This window comes from Ornithodoros turicata, chromosome 1 (genome assembly GCF_037126465.1).
Source record: "Ornithodoros turicata isolate Travis chromosome 1, ASM3712646v1, whole genome shotgun sequence".
Classification (NCBI taxonomy): domain Eukaryota; kingdom Metazoa; phylum Arthropoda; class Arachnida; order Ixodida; family Argasidae; genus Ornithodoros; species Ornithodoros turicata.
The window spans coordinates 69362254-69376549 of record NC_088201.1 but is presented as its reverse complement, the minus strand read 5'-3'; the positions used below and the strand labels follow the sequence as shown (position 1 = coordinate 69376549).

At 43.4% G+C, this 14296-nt stretch overlaps 1 protein-coding gene across 1 annotated transcript in view; it reads left to right on the top strand.

Moving 5' to 3' along the window:
* Positions 1 to 10044: 10044 nt before the first annotated feature.
* LOC135378376 (uncharacterized) overlaps positions 10045 to 14296 on the top strand; it is a 52374-nt gene continuing 48122 nt past the window's right edge. The window contains exon 1 of the mRNA XM_064611414.1: positions 10045 to 10193. The gene's annotated coding sequence lies outside the window, so the exon portion shown is untranslated. The remainder of the gene's footprint in view (positions 10194 to 14296) is intronic.

Below are 14296 nucleotides of genomic sequence, written 5' to 3'. Positions count from 1 at the left end.
CCCCGCTGACCACTTTTTTTTGAATGCGATCCCGTTCACGATTGGAATCATTGTCCTCCAATCCCCCTTTACCTTTTGACATCGCCCTTACAAGCCAGCCCTACCTGGGCCACCTGTTTTTTCGGAATGCGATGACCACTTCCAAGCATTGTCCGCCACACTTTCTACAGGTGAAAGGGGGCGACCCATTGTCCCGACTTCTAACCCCTCTTGGGCGCCATTTTCGGAGTGCGACCCTTTTCCGTAGAAAAACCTTTTTCTTTATAAAGAAGAAACATCAATGTGTGAAAAAAAGTGTCTTCTTTATTTCATGGTTACAGAGGATTAATCGAAAATGTCTCTTCTCTTCCTCTTTTTCCTTCGATGTCCACTGCCTGCAATGTCCTTCAAAATCTGTGTGCCTAATTCATTTGAGCTTGCTCTCAGTGCTTGCTTGATGTTTTGCCCTTCAGATAACTTTTTCGCCAAATTTTTCGCTGCGCTCATCGCAGTATGGGCTATGTAAGGCTTTGCACGATGCAATAGTGGCAATGCTAGCTTACGCAAAGAACTAAAGAAGCCATTCCCAGTTTGAAAGAGAGGCCCTTTGTATGGCACTAAATCACCAAGTCCTGATCCATAATGGATCTCTGGCACTTCTTTAAGATACATTTTTGAAGTGTAGAACTAGAGCTGTACGACCTGGTCCTCTAAAATGAAGTGGACGACCTGTCTCATCATACAACTTAATCGAAATTGACGTGATTTCGTTCTGTAACAGCTTCAAATATTGCACGTTATGGAAGCTGTAATGAATCTGGGGATCATCTTTATGTAAATATGGGACGAGTTTCAAAATGGGAAACTTTTTTGCACCTACATGAGATGATTCGATAATGTCACAATAAATCATGAAATTATGAAACAAGGGTTTAAGATTGAGTGGTGTGGTTCCGGTGGTGGTGTTTGCAATAGACTGAATTGGTGCGAAACCCAACATATTACTCAAATATTCAGAAAGATCTATAGTTACTCCATCAACTGGAGTGAAAGTAAACAGCTGTGTATCTTCATTGTACGTTAGTATAGCATTGCTACCTATCACACCTCTGATAGCTTGTAGAAGCGAACGTGGTGTCTCGTAATAATTTGGTGGAATTTGGACTTCTTCCCTTGCAAGTATTACTTTTTCTAGAACAACACCAAAACTGAATGTAAATGGATCTCCAATGTATTGTGTTGTATTTTCTAACAGTTTACTGGAGTTTAATTTGAGGAGTCTCTTGAGTTGTTCAGGGATAACGAAGAGACGTGGGACCAATAATGTATAGGTATTGTTTTGAAATAGTATCTTTCCATCGATTTCATATCTTTTAAAGAAGCGATTTAGTGTGACAGTGATAGGGCGACCTGGTATGAATATGATTGGAGCATATTGTGTAATGATAGTCACCTCTTCCTTTAAAAGCATCTTTGAGATAGCTTCCTCTCCCATGTACATGTTCTGACGTGGAACTTTAGCACCTGCAACTTTCAAACCCTGTATAGTGGACACACCCATGGCTTGTTGCAGTTCTTCATCCAAAAACTTAATAGAGCGAATTATTTGAGGTAGTTGGAATGTGTACCTTCCATCAACATAACCAAATGCGATGTTGAATTCTTTTTAAAAATCTTGCAGCGCGTGTTCCAAAGTCGATATCACAACAACTTCCTTACGCAGCTCAATAATGCTTATGGAAGTAATATGTATAATAGCATCGTTAGTCCGTGGAACGTTGTAGAATACATTAGAGATGGAAAGTTCATGCAGGCCAACTTCATATTCTTCATTCACTTGTAGTGGTGCACTCAGAGTGATTGTAAAGTCATTGAGACTGTTGTTCGGGTGCATATCCATGCAATCATTGGATAGGAGATACATGTAAAAATCAGAACTTCGCGACATCTTGGGCTGGAACCCAGGAATTAAATGAGTCATCATAACCTAGCCATTTCACTTTATAATGTGTGACACCATTTATTTTCTTTTGACTTACTATGTGTTCAATTGGGTATGGGCCGTCTTGCGATTTCACTACACGTTGCAATTCATTGGCATAGTAAGTTGCATCGTCTTCGACCCCATCTGGTCCAGCTATGTAAAACACTGGTGGATCCGAGTTCTTGTATCGTGTGATCGTGTAGACAACTAAGGACCAGTGCCCAATGTACCCCTTGTCAAAAATTGATCTACTTGTGAGTACGCGCACCTGATCACCAATATTCAATGGAATATTTTTTGGTCTGTTGTGATTTTTACTGTGAAGTCTATTGAATAGTTCAATCTCGTTATTTTTATCGACGTCGTTCGGGGCCATCTTGATAGTCGAATGATATGATGAATTGTAGTCGGCGATGATCTTTGGGAGAACAGCAATATACTTGTGATGACCTTTACTGGCGAAATAACGATAAAGTCTAGCTTTAATAGTCTTGATTGCCCTCTCAATGACCGCAGCCTTGAAAGGTGAAAAAGAGCTATACATGTGTATTGAGTGACGTTTACACCATGCTTTCACATGTTTGTTATAGAACTCTCTCCCTCTATCTACCTGCAGGAGATGTGGATAGGATTTATGGCTCCTATACAACTTGATCAATCCTTTCTTCACATCTTCACCACGCTTGGTCTTAATGGGCGTAGCCATGAGTCGTCTTGATAGGCAGTCTATCACAATGAGTATGAATGAAAATCCTTTATTTTGTTTCTTGTACTGCATAGGAATGAAATCAGGTCTGCTTGATGAAGATCGTCGATGTGCAGTCAGATGGTCTTTCTTCTCTTAAATCTACGTCTTCCTTCTTTGTAAAGTGTGTAGACGTCATCTCGCTGTAGTTCTTCGATTGCCTGTTTCTTAGAGATGTTTCGACCTCTGCAGTATCGGGCAACCCCCCCTAAACCAGCGTTTGGATCCCTATAATTCATTCTTCTTCTGTGATATATTCATCTGATGATGATGATGAAAGCAACTTTGTTCTTTGGGGCGATTTATACGTTTCCCAGAGTATACATTTCCTTGCTTTCCTCTTCTGACGTATTTTGTGTGGCTGCAAGAACTTTGCCACTTTTCGGTACCAGGCAGGCTTCCCTTTCTTGTGTCCGGACAGATGCAACACCAATTCTTTTATATTAGAACCAGCGATTGTTTGGTTGTTATGAATGATTTCTCCCTTATAATTCCAAGTCAAGCTTCTAGGTAGCACTGAGACTACACGTCTTACTTTTTTAATGTTGACATTAGAAGGAAGCGAATTGTAATCAAATGAGCGTCCCATTGGAAGTGACTCATCGTTTTTTTCTTCCTGTACTGTGGGTGCTGGCTCTGTTTCATTAGATGGTTTCTGATGATTTTTTATAATGTAGTACATAGCAGTTAACATTCGTTTTACTTTAATATCATCGCTTTCGTTAGATTCCAGAATTGATTCGATAGGAGTCAATACCTCAACCTTTGTAGCCATTTTTTAGACACCTACCATCTTTGCTAGAGCACGACCTGCGACACCACCGAGCACACTGGTTAATCCCGTGAGTAATAAGGGGATTAGTGGCACTAATCCACCCCTCTGACGATAGAGGAAGGATCTTAGTCTTTTTGGTGATTTGTGCAGCGTTTTATATGCAATGTATCGAATGGTGTGTTTATACTTTTCCAGCTCTTTGAACAATCTGGGCGGTAGCTTAATATTACCATTCAATATATTCTTACAGACTTCAGAAAGAGCTTCTATGCTATGAGGTGGCGCCTCCTTTAAAATCTCATCGCGCTCTGTAGGAGTACATGTTGCAAGGACTTTTAGAAAAGTTAAATGATGACGCAGACTTTTCATTTTGGCAAGAAAACAAACTGTCGAACGTTTCCAGTAATGCCTGTTCGCAGACGAAATTGAGACTGCGTCAGAGGGTGTAGGTCAATCACTAGATAACCAAATGGTTTCTCTGTTGCCTGCTCAAATGCACTGATAAAGTATGGTAATTGAGCTTTGCCGAAGACCTGACGTCCTAAAAGTTCCAGCTGCGTGCGTGACCTTAAATTATTAAATAATATTATATATGTGCTATTGTGAGATAATGTTCTATAGTTGACGTCGTTGTGAAATAAGTACTGACAAAGAAAAACAATGGAAGCGTTCTTATGATGTGATGCTCTCGTATAGAGATGAACCATTTCTTGCATCACATTCTTCTCAGTCATGAGATCGTCGACTATAATCAAAGTAGGCACGCTCTCATCCCATGTCTTTGGTAGCTCTTTCTGGAATGTAACATCATTTGCGAATTAATTTTGCCAGGTCGCATCATATTTGCTAACGTAAAAGATTTGCTCTGGGACTACAGTGAATACTGTAAGATTTCTTAGAATGTTACGAACGAGATAGGTTTTACCGGACATGGAAGGACCACAAATAATCACCCTTGCAGGGTGAATAAAAGCAAACCGACCTGCGTCAGACATGACGATGCAAAAGTAAACGAGACAATGAATAAGTGATGTTGTGAGAAATGGATTTATTGTACATCTCACCAATCGATTTGATCGTCTTGACTTTTTGCGGAACGACGCTTCATTTCTATAAGACGCTTGTGTGCGAGGAACCTCCTCACAGCTTCTGCTTTTGCTTCATATATTTCTTGTTTAAGTCGCCATTTTTTCTCGTCTGCCGTCTCCCGCTCATCATATTCCTTTCCAAAACATCGAGTCAAAAGCTTCCATGCAGCTCCCATTTTGTGTAGAAAGTTGATAGGTGAGTTGATCGTTGGTAAATGACGATTAAAACTCCCCGCTCGGGGATGTATTAAAAGATGTGGAAAGGGAATAAGATGCACTTTGCATGTTCATGCATGTTCAAACGCGAGAAGGAAGCCCCTCTCTACGCGACGCGCGGCCGCGAAACGCACGGGGCGGTCTTGGTGCGTGCTCCTCCTTGGCGCGAACGATCTTGCTCCAAATACCTTCCTATCTAGAGCGGTGGGGACCGATGGTCACCAGGCTCTCTTGTCAGGAGTATCTTCCCCGCTCTACTACTGATAGGTATGCTGCCTAGGTATGCTGGTCCCTGCTGTACCCACCATATTTCGAAACTTTACGGCGAGTTGCTCCGGCACCGCCGGCACGCCGTCACCGGCTTGCGCGCGAAACAGAGAGTTGATAATTTCAAACCGACCAATGAGCGTTCGCATACCGAGGGAGCGGCCACAGGGGCCAATGGGCTGGTGAGAGCTGAGAACTCGCGCTCCGACGCAAAAATTCTGACGTTTCATGACGCGAAAAGCTCGCAGCCTCACTTTAGTCCGCAAATGAACTCGCGAGTTTCATCCCTTTGGTATCGCAACATAAACAGTCTTTAAAAAATAGTAAATATACCGCTTTAGCCACGTCTGCTTGATTGCCGCAAAGAAGAGCTTACGGAAGGTGCGGGGAGAGGGGGAAGTGTTCCCGCCATATGTTTTACCTTTCTTTCCCCCGCTTTGGCCTTGATGCTGGTTGCAACCGTCTTATCACAAAGAAAACAAAACAAACATGTTATCACAAAGAAGGCGAAACAAATGAAGGCAGGGACACTTCCTCCTCTAGACGCACATTTCGCGAGCGCTTCTTTGCGAAAATCAAGCAGGCGAGGTTAAAGCGTAATTTTTACTAATTGTTTCGACTATTTCTGTTGGGTCTGCGGTTATCCGTGGAGGACTTCATATTTCTGTAAAGAAATGTGAGGTTTGCTTGGCAATTTCCAAAGTTCAATTGAAAAATAAATATCCCACAATTAAAAATTGTCCGAAGCCTTCCTCAATGGTGGCAAAAGTTTCCAGAAGGTAATTGCCGAAAGTCCCACAATCCTTCGGCGAGTACGGCGCCAGTCAGTTTATCAGTTTAGGTGAAACACCCTGTATATTTGCTAGGAAAAAAGAAGAGATGTACGTTTTTTTGTTTTTGTTACCTTGTGTGTATGCTAATGCCCCCAAAACTTTTGAAGTCTACCACGTCTATGACGCGTACCACACTGTGACGTTTGTTTGTCTCCAATAATTGGGCTGTGTGAATTTTTCTTCAACGTTCCATGTCGTCATCGTCTATGTATGCGTGTGTGTATGATTCAAGTGGCATTAACGCTTTCGTTAATGATATTAATGATACTTCGTGGCTTTACGCCGTGAAAGAACACGATCATGGCGAAGGCACTGTGACCTGCCAGTAGATTATTTTTGCCCACCTTAGGGTCAATCAAGGTGCGCACACTGTATGCAGATTCGTTTACCATTTTAGAATATTTTACATTTTCTATAGAAAAATCATTTACCCCTTTTCCGCACTTTCAGTTTAATTTCATTTACGCATCGATAACAACTACCCCGCAACAGTCGTCTGAATGTAAAGACATTTCTTATTTTCTTCTAAATTTATCGATAATTACTTGTCTAATCATGGAGATGGGCATCTGTGCCGAAATATGTCAAACGTACTAGTTCCTCGTCAGTGTATGTTCTTTTGAGTTTTGACGATGTCTCTGCCCCTTCTCATGTACATGGACGGCCAACATGATTTTACGCACGTGCAAAACATATGAATTGCTTAAAGTGCCACTATACGGACTAAATCTCGTGTCTTCGGAATCCTACCAAAGTTATGTTACTGAAATCTTCTTGTCTCACTTTACATTCCTGCAAAATATTTTGGCTCAACGTGACGCGAAAGCTAGAGAAAATTATTTTTTTATTTTTGAGAACTGTGACGTCATGTTAGGCTCCGACGGAGCGCCCGGCTCTCATCTGGCTACGCTGTTGCCATTCGCGTCTTCCGGGGGGCTAATCTTTTGCACTCCGTTAGCGGAGCCCCACGTGACATATTATCCGACCGCCGCGACCTTGGAGAAAACACAAAGGAGGGAGAAGACATCTCTCCCATTTTCCCCTGTTTCGATCAGCCTCACACCGTGTTGTAAGTATCGCCGTTAGAAGTAACGCCGTTACAGTAATCGATACTTTTTCGGTATCGGAGTGCGTATCGCGATACTTTCTTAAGTCGGTATCGGAAAAGTATTTCCGTTACAAATTTATGGTAACGCGATCTCTGTATCGTTACCGATACTTTTTAGTTCCCCAACCTTTCTTCACCGACCATATTTCTCAATCTTATTCATTGTCAATGGTCCGCCTAGCCCTCGACTAGAAGCTTGTGGACACGCCTACGTGCTCCGTAACCGGAATTATGGAATTATTCCAAACATGTGTTCACCGTTTTTCTTTGAAACCGAAGGAAATATCCACGCTGTGCTCAACAAAAGAGTTGAGGTCAACGAACAGAGGTCAAGACTTTGACAGTGCGCTCTGGATTCCACTGCTAAGCTGCCATGTCGCACTGGGTCACGCTCACATATGCTGTGGCACTCTTAACTTCGGGTAGGATTCCTTGATTATTGGACTCCATGGTATGTGTGGGCCTGACACCAACGTAATTGTCACAGGGCCTCTGTCAGCTGCCGGAGAGACCACGGCTTGCAAAGATGGCAGAAGACGATTCAAGAACCAGCTATTGATAAAAGTGCAGCATAACGTTTCCGAGCTGCATATGAAATATGCTGTCTTTTCACCGCAAAACTGTTCACGTAAGCGTCACGTTTGTATCTTGCGTCATCTCCGTTTTTCAAACAAAAGTATCGCCCAAAGTATCGCATTACTTCTTTTTAGTAACGGTAGCGGTACTCCGTTACTTTAAAAACGTAGTGTCGATATCGGTATTTCGATACTTTTTACTCAAGTAACGAGTATCGGTATCGCGATACCATATTTCGGTAACTGGTACAACACTGGCCCTCACATTACTTCTCCACCACGTGACCCTCACCGGACACCGGCGTTGTTGCAAGGAGACGAGTGCCCTCTCCAGAACATGACATCATTGTAATTTGTGGGCTTATGATTACGTCACTCGCTCATCGCGTCATCGAAACTTGTGGAGGCTCAGTAGATCTTAAAAAATTGACAGAAATGGGCAGCGTTCGTAAACAGGATTGAAATTTCGCGTATAGAACAAGGTAAATATTTACCTTGTATAGAATCCTTGAGGCACCTTCTTTTCATAGACTAAATAAAATAAACGCTGTTTTATGAGTCCGGAGTGGCGCTTTAAAGTCACGCTAGAGTACGAACATTTCTCCTCGCGAAATGAAGATGACGCTACGTTGACACGAACACAAAAGGAACCAGTTTCATCCATTGCCTTGTTCGCGATTTATGACCGAAAAGAAACCACAAATTACGCTTTCCCTTTCCTTCGCTTTCTCAAAAAGGTCGACAATGCAGAACAGCCTCTCATTGGCCTCCGCAAACGATTCATTCAATCAGTACGGGAGATAGTCTGAGGAGATACAGCATTGTCGCGCTTCTTCAGTAGGTGAGGGAGAGGGTAAGACTATAGATTGCGGTTTCTGTTGCTCATAAATCACGAACGACGCAACGGATGAGTCTCATTCCCTTTGTGTTCGTGTGAAGGTATCGGCGTCTTTCATTTCACGAAGAGAAAGCTATGCACTTTAATGTCCCTAACTCTAAAAAACAGAGCTTCACCGCATAGCACGCTCCTGGCCAACCATCATCCCGAATGACAACGTCCTCTCCCTTTATTTCATGAAAAAGGCGTACGCCATTTTTGTGGCAATTATGAACTCCATAATGCCACAAAAATGCCATACGGCCCCCGTTTTCAGCAGATCCAGGGAGAGAAAACGGTTGAGAGCATTAAACAGTTTAATTTGCGAAAAACGAGAGTTTCGTGCAGTAGGCTGCACTTCTTCAGGTTTGAGGTTTGAGCCTTCCCTCAAACCTGAAGAAGTGCCGCCTTCTGCAAGAAAGTCTTGTTTTTCGCAAATTAAGCTGTTTAATGCTCTCAACCGTTTTCTGTTTACTTTTCTGTTTTTTTTCTTGTTTTTTTCTTTTCTTTTTTTTTTTACGTTCTACGATGTCAAATCATGGGAGAGAAACATGTGATTCGGGATGATGGTTGGCTAGGAGCGTGCTATGTGTTGAAGTTCACTGGGAGGTACCCGGGTTCGAATCCCGGTGCCGGCTGTGCTGTCTGGGGTTTTTCCTGGGTTTTCCTCAGACGCTTTCAGACATATGTCGGCGCAGTTCCCCTAGAAGTCAGCCCAGGACGCACATTTCCCCAGGGCGTCAGTCGTGACGTTGCCCACATAAGTGAGGCCGACAACGGCTAGCCCTTTCACCATCACCACCACCATCATTTCTAAGAGCTGTTATCACACCATCTCATCTCATCCTGGCTACAGTCGTGACGCAGCCCACATACGTGAGGCCAACAACGGCATGCCGGTTTTCGTCACTACCACCACCACCACCTCATTTCTAAGAGTGCGTAGGAGGGCTGTGGCACAGCAGTTATGCCGAATAAATGCAAAAGACGGGTACATCCATCGGCATCACAGTACCCTCAGAGTACCATTCTGGCGTCAATGCATGACGTCATGCACAACATCTAACAAAATATCGAAGCCCCTTTAACGTTCTCAGGCCGACCTTTCACTTCGGGACGGTCTATAGCCACGGAGTTGCATTACAATTTTATCCTGTGATCTTACTTAGTCATAATCCTATGCAACGATACATTAGACGAATTACTCTGAAGCTGTGATGACCCAGCAATGAGTTTCGCCCCCCCCCCCTCTTTTCCTTCTCTTTTATCAGTGAAAAAGCAAGTCGATCTTGCCTTTGACTGACCAATGCCCGTTTTCTTCCAATAAACGTATATCCTCCTCCTCCTATACAACGAGGCAGCGATTCGCCTTCATAACCATTGAACTGTCCCAGTTCAATACCGTGTTTCTGTCTGTTAATAGATACCAGGTTGGCATTTCGCAATCGACGGCGTATTTCTACCTGTGGAATTCGGTCTCACTCCATGAGCCAGCTATTGTTTCCCCACTACATTTTGTGCGCTTTATCAGAAAACGTCCAAGATGGCGCAGTCATCGTAGTATCACCGTGACTCAGATAGCGTATCCGGTGCCGTGGAAGCACGCTCGCTATTTTGTCGGCTGTGTATCGACGCCAGTGCGGTGCGTGCGCAGTTGATGCGAGGAAGTGTCGGTGTATATGAAGTGTTCCGACATATAGCGTTTCCGTGGGACTTCTGAACGTACTGCGTGAACCCGTGTTCGAGGTGAGTCAACTTGAAGGGATACATGAAAGTCACGTGCACTTATCCGAAAGACTTTCAGCATCGGCGAAAGTCGTTCGGGTAAAAAAACTATCCAGCAAGTGAATCGCACGAACGAAAGCAGGGGAGGAGAGCTGGAGAGGGAACGGGGGTTGAAGAAGATGAGTAGGTTGACATCGATGTCACACTGCAACTTTGATCAACGCGCATTCATGCATAGAACAAGGTTGAGTAGTGTTGACGCGATGACCCCTGTAACGTTGTACTTCTAACCAGGTCTCCAACAGTTACTGTACGATAAGGAATGTACTCTGTAATCCCGGCTTTGCTTATACATTTCTTCTTCCCTGACCACACATGAAAAAACAGGTACAGAGGAGACTTGCGCCTAAGCCGTATTTTTTCCGGTACTGTGTTTCCGCAGAACACAATAACGTCTTACAACAGTTGTCAATGTTCATGGTGGCAAAATTTCGCCATTACTATTCCATTTATAGTCCTGTTGCTGTACTTGATTTTGTTTTTCTTCTTACCCTTTCGTTTGTTGTCTGTTTTTATGTGTGATGTGATGTGATACAGGAAGAAAAAAATGGGGACGTCAGTCACGACGAAGTCAGACTGGCTACCCCACTACTTTTATGTACTACATGTTACGCGCGGTGCTTTTCGTTTGTAACTTCATGAAATGCTACGTTGGCGACACAAGTGAACTTCAACGTTCATTCAGCAATCGTACGTGGCACGGACACCAAGTAAAGTCGAATGCTCTTATACTAGGCCTCCTGAAGCAAAAGCATAGTAAACAAATCTACTCAACGCGTTAACGCAACTAAGCACACAAAAAGAAGGCCCAAGCGCCTATGCGATCGCAACCTGCGTTGTAGATGATGTCCGTGCCATAAACCTCTGACACGTCCCCGAATGCGCAGCTGTGCAATATTAAGCCCTGGAGATCGCCACTGTGTTTCCTCGGTATTCCATATATCGTCGATAACCTTCTTTTGAGGGTTCTATGAATATTAAATCACTCGTCCGTCCTTCAGCAGTGTAGTCCGTCCTTTGGTGCTGCGGCTGATCCTTACCTCCCGGTTAATGTCGACCGCGTTGTTTTGTGTGGTCCGGTACGGAAGGCCATTTCCGAGAGTTGCATTTCGGCATGGAATGAGACGCTGCCAGCCAGATTACCGTGCCTGTACAATAGCGACAACTTTTTAGGTTGTTCCATAATGTGTAATAATGGGTTGCCAAGTATTGTGGTTACGTACTTTCGTCAAGACGACCAGAGACGCCAGAAGAATGTGCGTTGTCAACACAGCTGGGGGCAGCTTGCTGTACGGGAGTTGCAATACAAAAAGGCCTTTGAACGTCGCTTCTGACATTTTAAATATATGTTTTATGTACATTGCGTTTTCAAATTTATCTATACGGCCTGCAGTGAAATTTCGATGACACAAGCAGCCTGTCACATGCGTAAGTCGCATAAATGTATCGTAGGGTATACGAATTGCAAAAACCGACGTTTCGCCCGTAACCGCTATCAGTAAAATCTAATACATTGTGCTTATGCAAACGAACGTGACCTTTTATCATGGAACCAAGTGAAAAGTCGAATATTAATGATGCTGTGGTGTTACACATAAAGTTTGTCTGCCCATAGTATGGCGACATGTTGCACGTGGGTAGAACTGCGGATAATTTGGACCACCTGGGGTTCTTTTGACGTGCGCCGAAAATCTGCGACACACGGTGCTGGAAGCAATGTTTACTTCCCCCACATTGCTACCGTCCTCGGACGGGTTCTAACCTGGTTGAAACCCCCAATTCGTTTTTATGATAGGTATTGAAATATTGGAGTGAAGCAGCGGTTTATCCAGACCCCCTAAACCTCGATCACCCTCCAAATGTTTGGTGACACCCCCTAACTTTTTTTACCTGCACACTCCTTACGGAATTACCCTTCAGCTTTAGCGTCTTGCTGTTATTAAATTAAATTAAATTAAGTTAAATTAGTATACAAGCGATCTAACCATGATTATAAGTATCTACGTTGTCTGACAAAGTACGAACAGCTTCCGTGCCATAGGTGATACAAAATATCAAAGATTATACTGACAGTCATTTTTTAACACGCACACCATGAAGCAAACATGTGTAGCAGCATCGACATGATCGGCTCGGTGCGTGAGTAATCAATCACTCTTAGTCTGGCTCTTGTGTCTCTGGGTAGTCCCTTACCTCGCTCGTCACACATGCAATAAAAATTCGTTGTTTTTTCACCCCAGAGTGGCGCACGTGAGTCGGGCTTCTCGTCACAACTTTTTTAACAATTGGCCAAAAATCTGACAACATAGCGTAAACGCAGCCTAGCTGATGCGTGAAATTCATGATGAAAGAATTAAGCCTGAGCATGCTCAGGCTTGTTTCATCGTCGAGTCGCAAGATTTGTAGATTTTAGAAACAATCTGTAGATGTTGCCGAAAATCTGTAGATCTCGATACACATCTGTAATACGGCAACACAGGCCGGTGCGCAGCGTCGCGCGTTCTCCACGCGGCCTCCCTTCCCTCTCCACTCATCGCGCATGCGCGCCGCGCCGTGGCTACAGACAGACCACGCCGCAATTCTTGCGTATCGAGGACTCGAATGCTAACGCGTTAAAACACGAACATACGTGTATGTTCCTGCTTTTCATGTTGCTCATGCTCAGGCTTGTAATGTCATGGGTTTCATCCACCATCTAGCCTGCGTTTACGCTATGTGATCAATCACGAACGCAAAGCCCACAGCTCCATGATTTATATATGTGGCGCAAGTATTTTTTGTTGTGTGCGAAGAACGAAGACGGCTTTATTTTACCGTGTTATCCCTAATTATGATATTTAAAAAATAGGCATTTGGTGCATTGCTTTCGTACCAAGAACAATGAAGAACATTAAATATTGCAGAATAAACAATGCATATTTTCACACAGTAAATAATTTTACATCTTTATTCGCTCAAAGCAGGCGTATTCTTATAAAAACACTTTTTTCTATCCCGCAAACTGTAGCAAATGGTGTGAAAAGAGCATTACTGAAGGTGCAATAACGACATACTCCACGTTTTATCCCATGTCGATCATTAAGGGTGTAAAGTGAGGTGTTGAAAGAGGTGTTTACGTTCTATATACATTTTTTACACCCAATTTGAACTGGGAATATGGTGTTGAAAATGGTGTTTTTATTCGCGAAAAAAAATTATACTGGTTTCATAGCTCCACTCAGCAGTTAATTACATTAAAAACGACAACTGGAGTTAAAAAAAAAAACAGTATTTCACAGGGAGGGATGTCAGGAATTTAGATGGTATCCTTGACTTGTTGCAGGCGTACGTTTTAATTGCAAAGACGAATTCCCGTCACCGTTACAGACGTTTTCCGCGCTACTCCACTTAACGAACGTGCCCCCAACAAATTGTATTTCAGTACATGATCCATCCGACAAGCCGCTACTGAAGGTGTCCAGGACTCTACAAGCTTCGGCACTCACGCCTACGGTACCTAACGAGGCGTGCCTGTGACGGATTGCGCTCCGGGTTAGGTTGTACGATGGAACCACGGCTGGAATTCTGCCGTGATCAGGGTGATGCTTGCCATAGACAAAAGAACGTCGGACTGTATGTCCCGGTATGCGGCCGCGGGAGCTTGTATTACACTAGCCGTTTGAGAGGGAGTATTTGCCACGAAACAATTCCATCCTGGAAGGTGTTTTCAATAGAATGCTACCGTTTTAAAGGTGTCTTTGCTTTTAAATGCCCATTATAAGAGTGTTTTATGAGGAATACACCTAACTAAAGTGTGTTTTAGACAACACCCTTGATTCAGATGTAAAGGCAACACCAAAAAGGCGTGCGCCATGGGACAAGCCATTTACACCAAAAGAAGTTTTAAAAAGTTTACTGTGCAGTGCATAGTCGCATGCATGTTTGTATGTAGCAAGCGTACACTTGTTCCATGCATATTTAGAGATTTTAAAGGGACAATAAACAGGTATACTACGTGTACTTTTTTTAGTGCGTTGTGATACGTTGCCGACGGTGAACGTTTTCCAAAAATTATTGTTCCCAAA